General features: G+C 34.3%; 1 long non-coding RNA gene across 1 annotated transcript; it reads left to right on the forward strand.

Moving 5' to 3' along the window:
* The first annotated feature begins 8767 nt into the window (after positions 1-8767).
* Positions 8768-10737, forward strand: LOC131929559 (uncharacterized). The gene is made up of 3 exons (XR_009383978.1): positions 8768-8961; positions 9904-10075; positions 10490-10737. It is a non-coding gene; the product is annotated as an uncharacterized LOC131929559 (long non-coding RNA).
* Positions 10738-11339: the final 602 nt, after the last annotated feature.

Below are 11339 nucleotides of genomic sequence, written 5' to 3' on the forward strand. Positions count from 1 at the left end.
TATATAGTGGGCGAGTGGTGGGCGATCAGCGGTGTGACTTTGTCATTATCAGATTAAGTAAGTCATTATCAGAGGCTTGACTAAGTTAGTCATTATCAGAGGTGTGACTAGCTAGGTTAGCTTTCGGCTGAACTGTATAAATGGACTCTCCTTGTGCTAAACTGTCTGAATGGACTCTACGAGTTTTGTTCCCTGTTTTAAGCACAACTACGATAACTAGTTTCTGTCTATAACGATAACTAGTTTCTGTCTATAACGATAACTAGTTTCTGTCTATAACGATAACTAGTTTCTGTCTATAACGATAACTAGTTTCTGTCTATAACGATAACTAGTTTCTGTCTATAACGATAACTAGTTTCTGTCAATAACGATAACAAGTTTCTGTCTATAACGATAACTAGTTTCTGTCTATAACCATAACTAGTTTCTGTCTATAACGATAACTAGTTTCTGTCTATAACCATTACTACTTTCTTTCTATAACGATACTTAGTTTCTGTCTATAACGATAACTAGTTTCTGTCTATAACGATAACTAGTTTCTGTCTATAACGATAACTAGTTTCTGACTATAACGATTACTAGTTTCTGTCTATAGTTTGATGCTTTCTTTAAATGATCAAAACATAATCTAATACGAACACATATCAATACTGTTTAACGTCTCAAATACTCAGTTTTCACTTAATATGCCTGTATAGCCAATTTTTTATTTATTTAATGGTTTGGTCCTCAGTTATGAAGATCTTTACAGTCGGAACAAGACATTCGTGTCGTTATTTGAACAGTTTGAGAATGTATGTGTTATAATCTTTATCAGACCAATAGACTGCTATGTCTGAATGAAAACGTTATTTGAACAGTTTGAGAATGTACGTGTTATTATATTTATCAGACCAATAGACTGCTATGTCTAAATGAAAATGTTATTTGAACAATTTGAGAATGTACGTGTTATTATATTTATCAGGCCAATAGACTTCTATGTCAGGAAACAAACTTTGTTTTCATTGGGGTTAAAAGAATTAAAAAAATAAACTGGCTTTATTGAGCGTGATTAAATGATGATGTTTCTGTGACATTTAGTTACACATTGGCTAAGTGACATTTAGTTCAAAAAATTGTTGGATGACATTTTGGTTAACAATGACTAGTGGACAGTGAAGTAGACAATGGCTATGTGTCTGTTCTGTTAACAACAGCTAGATCACATTTATTCAGACAAAGGCTAGGTGACATTAAGGTAAGCAATGACTAGGTAATATTTTGTTAAAAAATTGTCAGTTGACATTTTTGTTATGACTAGTTGACACCTAGATAAACATTGGTTATAGGACATTTCCGTTAACAGTGGCTGGATGACATTTAGGTTAGGTAGACATTTTTGGTTTTCGTTTAGGCAGACACACACCTTAGCTGGTGATACATCTAATTAGCCCCAACATCTGTGACATACAATTTAATAACGGACTCTTGAATGAAGTTAATTTGTTTTTTACATGCCCCACATGTAGGCATGCTGGAGTTGTGTTGCTGCCTTATGCCCCGACACATAGGCATTCTGGAGTTGTGTTGCTGCCTTATGCCCCACATGTAGGCATGGTGGAGTTGTGTTTTTGCCTTATGCCCCGACACAGAGGCATGGTGGAGTTGTCTTGCTGCCTTATGCCCCACATGTAGGAATGCTGGAGTTGTGTTGCTGCCTTGTGCCCCACATGTAGGCATGGTGGAGTTGTCTTGCTGCCTTATGCCCCACATGTAGGCATGGTGGAGTTGTGTTGCTGCCTTATGCCCCACATGTAGGCATGGTGGAGTTGTGTTTTTGCCTTATGCCCCACATGTAGGCATGGAGGAGTTGTGTTTTTGCTTTATGCCCCGACACATAGGCATGGTGGAGTTGTGTTGCTGCCTTATGCCCCGACACATAGGCGATTGAGCGATTTCCGACAACCGGAAGTGGTACTTTTTCTACTTTGAATTTTTCAAAAGCCTATAACTTGAGTACTATTTCAGATAGATAAATGAAATTTCACATGTAAGTAAAAGATCTAATTCTCTACCTTCTGTTAAATTTTGAGTAATTTCCGTTGACCGGAAGTAGTAATTTACGCTACTTCCGATTTCTCAAAAAACTAATGTAAATTTTTAAAGTACTAATAATATTGCGCACTATTATGCGTTTTTTATTTAGCGTTCACTTGGTGTGCAATTAATTTGTCTACGAGATTTTATTCTATTTTTAAAACTTTAAGTATTTAAAATGGATTAAAAATCATTTCTATAGCCCGAGTTCCCATCCCCTGTTATTTTATATAAGAATATTCGAGAAAGTTTAGGGGAGATCACTCCCGGTTTATTTAAATTTATTTTGATGTTTGCAATCGTGTAAAGATGTAAAGTAAAGTTTCGCTTTTACACCTGACGGTCTATGGGGCAAGTGAAGTAGAGTTCACTTGTTTATGTGATCTCTCAGCGCTATGCCCAGCCGCCTTAGCTTTCCCTAACGTGAGTTAGGTACCCATCAGAGTTAGGTGGACTCATGGACGGTCTATACTGACTTCAACCCGGATTCGAACTCGAGACTTTCGGGTTATCAGTCCAGCTCTCTGCCGCTAGACCCATCTGTTAAGAAAATCTCTGTTTAAATCTGTTTTTTTTAATAATGCTTCCTGTAAGTAAGTAGGTCAAAAGAATATGAAGCATGAATATTTGAAAGCTTTGTTTGTAATGGTTTCTTGCGTTATGTTTATGTATTTTTTTGGTATTTATATTATTAAAATTTAAATACATTTCATTTTTATGCTTTGTCATTCTTTATTATTTTTTTTTAAATAATAATTAAGAGAAGTAATTGTTCTTTAATTTGTTTTGTGCAAATCTATTAAAAGGTGTTGAAGAGCACACATATTTGACTATTTAAAAAAGGGAGATAAGTCATCGAAGTGGTTAGAACGTTTACCAATCTGTGTGTTTGATTGTAGGAGAAAGAGGACTCGGGATGTTGTCTATAGAATAAAGATAATGAAACCGCAGCTAAAGTATTCTTTTTACAAAACACAACCATCAAGTCAAAAATGCAAGTAAATTATTTTTTTTAGCTGTAAAAAAATTGATTATGGTCGGCTGCGGGCCCCTAAACGGCCCGGGCCACCCCGCATTGCGGGGTCTGGCGGCACTGTAGTTCCGCCCCTGCACATAGCCAATGTTTACCTAAATGTCCCCTAGTCATTGTTAACCAAAATGTTATCTAATAATTTTTTAATGAAATGTCATCTAGCTAATCCCAATATATAAAAGCCCATGTGCGCACTTCTCTCTCTCTCTTTCTCTGTCCGCAATATATTTTCGCTAGCCATCACATCAGAATCTTTAGCGATATATGGAGAACTTGATACAGACTTTTTTTAAAAAAATAATATGTTATTTGTTTTAAATGTATAAAAACACTGTTATTTAAAGAAGAAAAATAAAAAAAATAAAGGCATATTCGAATGTAGAAAAAACAGTTTTAATTATACAACCGGAAAAGTGTTTATAGTTGGGACAAGAACGCCGAAATCGATGACGTCTCATGTCATGTTTGAAGTACGGAATGTACACAAAACCAACGGCGTCATCTTCCAATTTTAGAATACGAAGAAATAAACTATTTCATTAAAATTTGATTTAGACCTATAGATTTACTTATCGAGACGTAATGTTTGAAATGTATACAATTTCCTCGGCCAAAACTGATACAAGTTACTTTAAAAAAAAAACAACATAAATACCATTGAAAAGCCGAGTTTTTAACGGAGTTATTTAAGTCTTTTAATCAATGTGTGCATTTAATATTGTGTTATGTTGACTAATTATGTATATAATTTGGTTTTATTTTTTCTAATAGGCATTAGTAGCCTATGTTATTTTAAATGTGTCGGACATAGGTATTTAGTTATCTCTTTGCTTTTTCACTAATATTAATATCGTTAAACCTGTAAGAAATCACGTTGCATTTTGACCAATAACTATTTTATAAAATATTCTTCTAAAAATGTATACCATTAAAAATATATAGACCGATAATTCACGTGTAACGGGTACCAACGGCTAGTGTTTACCTAAATGTCACCAAGACACCATTTAACCCATATTCTGCTAGCGTCCCACTTATGGGACGCTTATAAAAAAAATTGCGAAAATTTATTAAAAACTAGTTAAAACACAAATTATGTTTCATTGTATTTGAAAATGGTTAGACTATTGAATTTGTGTGTGCTTTGTGAAAAAAATTAATTTAGAAAAATGTTATAGTGCCGGATTTGCAGGACTTGTCAAAATGTCGGAAAAAAAAGAAAACATGCGCACAGGAAAATGCATATCTTCTAAAATATTAACATTTTAAGTGCAAAATACATTTGAAACTTGTAGCAGTACCATATTTCTATCTGATAAAAATTTAAGAATAACAGGTTTTTTTTTTACTACTTCGTTATATCAAGTGTACAACAAGCGTCCCATAAGTGGGACGCTAGCAACGAATGGCCCCATGTAGATTGTTACACAAACGTCACATTTATTGGACACTAGCGAGAAAGACAGATGCAAATATTTATGTTAAATGGTTATTTATGGTGAAACAATTGTTGACTTTTTTAACTGTTGACTTTGGGATGTTAAGTGGTATTTATAGATATTTAATTATAACCTTGACCTATATTTATGCAGATTGTTACACAAACGGCACATTTATTGGACACTAGCGAGAAAGACAGATGCAAATATTTATGTTAAATTGTTATTTATGGTGAAACAATTGTTGACTTTGTTAACTGTTGACTTTGGGGTGTTAAGTAGTATTTATAGATATTTAATTATGACCTTGAGCTATATTTTCTTATATATTATTGTATTAAAAAATTGCAAATATTGAAAAACTTACATTTTATTTTTAAGTTTTCAGAATTTAACCTACTGAAGTATTTAATACCATTGAATACAAACTAATTTAGTGTTGCTGTAAATTTACTAGCGCATGATATTAAAATTATAACAAACCAGAATAATAAAAATGGCCGCCATTTAGGTGAAATGATTCAGTTGAAAACTTATATAAGTGTTGGAACTTAATAAAAACAGCAAACGGACTTATTGTTAAAGTTATGGCCGACAGAAAATTAGCTTTAGAACGCGTTAAACTTTTGAATGGGCCACAAAGTCTATGATGGAAGCCGCCAATTATATTGTAATAAAAAGTAAACAAAACTTGTGACGTCACTATTCAGTAAAAGAAAGCCATTGTTCTAATACTTTAAAATTAATGTGGTTAATCTACCTATGAATAAATCAATAAATTAATTAACATCTTTAAATAAATTTGTGATTAACAGTCTGTCTGAAAAAAAAAAAAATTCTCTACCTACATACTATTTTACAGCTCTCCACATAGAGTAGAACCATTTACAATAGTCAATCAGACAAATAAATATTCATGTAAACAAACTTGAGTTTTAGCAGTAAATAGATAGATAGATAGATGTCTGTTAATGCCAATTTTTTTATTTTTTTTATTTTTTATTTAATGGTTTGGTCCTCAGTTATGAAGATTTTTACATTCGGAACAAGACATTTGTGTCGTTATTTGAACAGTTTGAGAATGTATGTGTTATAATCTTTATCAGACCAATAGACTGCTATGCCTGAAAGAAAACGTTATTTGAACAGTTTGAGAATGTATGTGTTATCATCTTTATCAGACCAATAAACTGCTATGTCTAAAATACTTTGTTTTCATTACGGTTGAAATGATTTAAAAAATTAAACTAGTTTTATTGAGTGTGACACCCATATTATCCCAAGGTCTCAAATTTTTATAATTTTTTTATATGGTTTAGCTTTTGGGCACTGAATGAAGGAATGACTATGGATTTTTTTTTTAAATCAATACTTTTTTAAATATCGATTTTTTAAAAAAACGTCCCATAAATGGGACGCTAGCAACGAACGGCCCCATGTACATTTATTGAAAAATAAAATCATTTTTCACGAAATATGGCTAATCACGCGAAAATTAAGCTGTAATCTGATTTTGTATTGTTAGACCAATGATTACATTGTTTAGGACAGCTAAAAATACTGATAATGATCATTTGGGTTAGCCATACCATGGTCTAAAATGCAGAAATTATGTTCAAAAATCTAGTTTTCTTTCAATCTAGCATCCATCAAAGTGAACAACACTTGGAAATAAGTAAAGCTGTGACTGGTACATCTAATTATACACACACGATCACAAATATTGTTATTATTCATCGAAACTGTAATATAAATAAATATAAACAATTGATTTTTTAGGGGGCGTACTTGAAATTTTCAGCGGGGGGGGGGGGAGCTTACATTTCAGGGGAAGGGTGGACATTGGTAAAAGTATGTTTTGTATATAAAATCCATTTTATTCTGGGGGCAGAGCCGAAATGATGCCTGAAAGAAACTCTGCCCTTGTTCCGAATGTAAAAATCTTCATAACTGAGGACCAAACCATTAAATAAAAAATAAAAAAAATAAAAAAATTGGCATTAACAGACATCTATCTATCTATCTATTTACTGCTAAAACTCAAGTTTGTTTACATGAATATTTATTTGTCTGATTGACTATTGTAAATGGTTCTACTCTATGTGGAGAGCTGTAAAATAGTATGTAGGTAGAGAATTTTTTTTTTTTCAGACAGACTGTTAATCACAAATTTATTTAAAGATGTTAATTAATTTATTGATTTATTCATAGGTAGATTAACCACATTAATTTTAAAGTATTAGAACAATGGCTTTCTTTTACTGAATAGTGACGTCACAAGTTTTGTTTACTTTTTATTACAATATAATTGGCGGCTTCCATCATAGACTTTGTGGCCCATTCAAAAGTTTAACGCGTTCTAAAGCTAATTTTCTGTCGGCCATAACTTTAACAATAAGTCCGTTTGCTGTTTTTATTAAGTTCCAACACTTATATAAGTTTTCAACTTCTTCATTTAGTTTTACAATAAATTTCTCTAGCTCTACAATCTGTCCAAGAAAGCTATTTATAGATCTAAAAATATCAGGTGGCCAAGCAAGTTATTTATAGATCTAGATCTAGAACCTAGGTCACAGAGTTTCTTCCAGGCATCTCTTCGGGGGGGCTTAGCCCCCCCCCCCCCCCCCGAAAAAATTTTTACCGCCCCCCCCCCCCCCGAACGAAATGAAATTTATATAATTTATATAGAAAATATATACTTTTAACAGTGTCCGCCCCCCCCCCGAAGAAAGTTTACCGCCCCCCCCCCCCCCGAAGATTTCAAGTGCCCCCCCGGAGAAAAAAGTCTGGAAGAAACACTGCTAGGTCAAACCAAAGATTAATTAGATACATACAAACGATTAATTAGATAAAAATACAATCCATTTTATAATCATAATACATTTTTTAGTCCTTAAATACTTGATATAAATCTTTGTGATTTATCTATCTAGATCTAGACCTTCTCTAGCTAGAATAGGTCTAATGATTAGATCTAGATTCTATATCTAGCAAGAGTTACGCAAAAACTAGACTTAAGACTTAAGCAAACGAGTCGTAGAGTCTAGATCTAGATAATTCTATCTAGATCTAGATAATTTCAAACCTTCATTATTTTATATAAATCTTTGTTTGGTTAATTTAAGATAAAATGTAATTTGAAAGTTACTACTACTAGACTTAGATCTAGATCTATGCGCGTAAACCAAGTTGCATAAGAAGACTCAAAGTATTAATCTATAGTATTCTATAGTATACAAAAAAACAGGCGGGTGGCACAGGTTCTAGACCAATACGTCAATGATAATTTTTTTTTCAATTTTAATTTTTTTTTTTTAGATGTGGATGATAAAGTTGCCTATCTGAACTTGGCGGGATACAGGGCAGGTGAAGTAGAGTTAATCTGTTTCTTTATATAAATCTTTGTTTAGCTAATTTAAGATAAAATTTAATTTGAAAGTTACTACTACTAGACTTATATCTAGATCTATGCGCGTAAATCAAGTTGCATAAGGAGACTCAAACTCTGAACTTGACGGGGTACAGGTCAGGTGAAGTAGAGTTAATCTGTTTCTTTGTCCTAAGCATATGAAGGGATAGTGTTGTCAGAGACAGGCTCGGCTGGAATCGTTTTTTTAAACGATAAAAACATGTTGTCTGAGACTTGGCGGGAAACTGGGCAGGTGAAGTAGAGTTGAGTAGGTCACCTGTGACGCCAGTATATGAAGGGATAGTCCGAAATCGGTGTTTTCGGTGTTTTTAAAAGATAAAACACTTCTTTTTGAATGTAAGGTCTGTTTTTTTGTGACAATAAATGACAGACGTGATGTTTTTTTATGGATGACCCCCGAAACCCACAGTTATCCAACGGATGACGGGTAGTCTAGTATTAAGTGAAAACTGAGTATTTCAGACGTTAAACAGTATAGATATGTGTTCGTATTAGATTATGTATTGATCAGTTAAAGAAAGCATCAATCTATAGACAGAAACTAGTTATCGTACTGGTGCTAAAAACGGGCAACAAAACTCGTAGTGTCCATTCAGACAGTTTAGCACAAGGAGAGTCCATATTGACAGTTTAGCCCAATGACTAATCTAGCTAGTCACACCTCTGATAATGACTAACTTAGTCACGCCTCTGATAATGACTAACTTAGTCACGCCTCTGATAATGACTTACTTAATCTGATAATGACAAAGTCACACCGCTGATCGCCCACCACTCGCCCACTATATAAACACTTGCATTTCAACACGTCACAAGACCAAGTCCAGTTGAGGAATTCATCAATACATCATCAACACATCAGACCCCAGACTCTAGCCAGAAATATTCCAGCAGTTGCCAGATCAAATGTCTCCTAAACTTTTTATTCTCTGCGTCATGGCAATGCTGGTCAAAAAATTCTATTCCACTGGAAAGTAAGTCGAGCGATTTTATTTGAATCATTGAGTTCGTTTTATGAGACTTAGAGCATTTCTTCCTCTTCTTCGTACTCATTTGTAATGTTAGACGGGATAACCTCAATTAACTCACTTAACTGATCAATGTGTGGGGGTGGGGGCAGAGTGGTTGGGGTTCCTGCCAGTTATACACAGCTAACTCTGATCTATATTGGTGTGTGCGTCTGAGGGGGGGGGGGGGGGTTTCCAAATAGAAATACACCGCCCACAGCTATTTTCATATTGGTTGGAGTTCTGGCCAGTTACCCAGCGCCCACAACTATCTATATATATAATTCTCTTCTTGGAGACGTTAGAAAACAAGCTGTAAGCGCGCCTTGCAACTCCTCTCTTCCTCTCTAGGCATATTGCAACCACCCCCACCCCCACATGGTCTGGGGCGCTGTAGTTCACGCTAAATGTTTACAATCGTAGAGCCGGGTTTAGTGATGGGTATTAGGGGCAGATAATGTAGTTTGAAACTATTTTAAACTTAAGGGAGGTAACTAAGAGGAGGCTGCTTTCACGGGGATGGGAGAAAGGACGGTTTTAATGTTTTAAAGCAAATATTTTCAGTGACAGCAGTGGTACTGTCGAATTCACAAATTCTGAATTACTGAAAAGTAGAAAAAAACAAGAACTAATCACCGCGGGTCGTCCACAACTATTTTCTATGTTGGTGGGAGTTCTAGCCAGTTACCCACCGCCCACAACTATTTTCTATATTGGTGGGAGTTCTAGCCAGTTACCCACCGCCCACAACTATTTTCTATATCGGTGGGAGTTCTAGCCAGTTACCCATCGCCCACAACTATTTTCTATATCGGTGGGAGTTCTAACCAGTTACCCACCGCCTACAACAATTTTCTATATTGGTGGGAGTTCTAGCCACACACCTCTGTTTTCTGTGATCGACCACAGATTGCAACAGGTGCCAGCTACAAAGGGTGACGGGGACGTGTAATGCTGCCGTGACCAGATACTACTACAATGTCGAGTCACGGAGCTGTCAAGAGTTTACCTACAGCGGCTGTGAAGGGAATGAAAAATAAATTCGTAACCAAGACGGAATGCGAGATTGCCTGCGACATTGGTATGTATCTTTCTCTGTGTCTATTTCTATTTCTATGTCCATGACTAATGTCTATGTGTTTCGTATGTGTACACACGTGTACGTGTAACTAATTGTGTGTATGTGTGTGTATGTGTGTATTTTTGTTTCCATGTGTTTGCGCATTTGTATATGCGTGTAAGTGGGGGTGTGGGATTGTGTGGGTGCGAGTGTTGTATAGCTGTTACTGTTATTGTTTTTCTTGTTCTTGTTGTTATATATATATATATATATATATAATATATTCTATATATATATATATATATATATATATATATATAAATTACATGTTGATAAAGAACGCATAAGTAGGCCCGTCTAAATGCGTAAATGTATAATACAATATGCAAATGAATATTACTTATCCTGTATTAATCATCCTTCATCCATTTCTAGACCCTGCTTGCTTGTTACCCCCCGAAACCAGGCCGGTGTTCAGTACCCATGGAACCTTTGGAATTTTTTTATTATGACCCCGAGTCCGAAACCTGCAAAAAGTTTTTGTACAGCGGCTGTGGCGGAAATGACCACATGTTCAGCTTCCAAGGATGCTATGAAAATTGCATAAAAAGGAGTACCAGAAGAAGAAGTGTGAGCTGGATTTAGAAAATCTTACTTACTGAAAAAAAGTTAAAATAAATCAATCAAAGAAACAATGTGATTTTTTTTATTCGTATGTTTTTAAACAAAATTGTTAACACACACACACCATACACACACACACACACACACACATATATATATATATATATATATATATATATATACTATATATATATATATATATATATATATATATCTATATATATATATATATATACACACTAGCTAATTCTCCGCCACGGTGAATCGTTTTAAATGTACCAACTTAAGAACAGAACAAAACTAAACACAAACACACAAGAAAAAAACAAACAAAAACACAAACACAACACAAACACAAAACAAACACAACTAAACACAAATAAACATTCTCACACAACTTCAAGAACATTAGTGTGAGCCCAGATGATCAGCACGAAGATATGCCAACAAACATAGTGTTTTAAATTACACAGTCAGAATCATAGCTGTTCAAACAACTCAAACTGTGTGAATGTTTTTTTTTTTAATTACCAGTAAAGAGTTGCGTGAGCAATAGTGATCTAACACAAACTTATCAATAATCCTTATGTTAAAAATATATAAAAATTTTATGGGAAAATTATTTATAAAAAATGTCTGCATCATACGCTTTCTTTTATGT

The sequence above is a fragment of the Physella acuta genome, unplaced genomic scaffold (assembly GCF_028476545.2).
Source record: "Physella acuta isolate Inbredline_101_S28 unplaced genomic scaffold, ASM2847654v3 ptg001649l, whole genome shotgun sequence".
Lineage (NCBI taxonomy): Eukaryota > Metazoa > Mollusca > Gastropoda > Physidae > Physella > Physella acuta.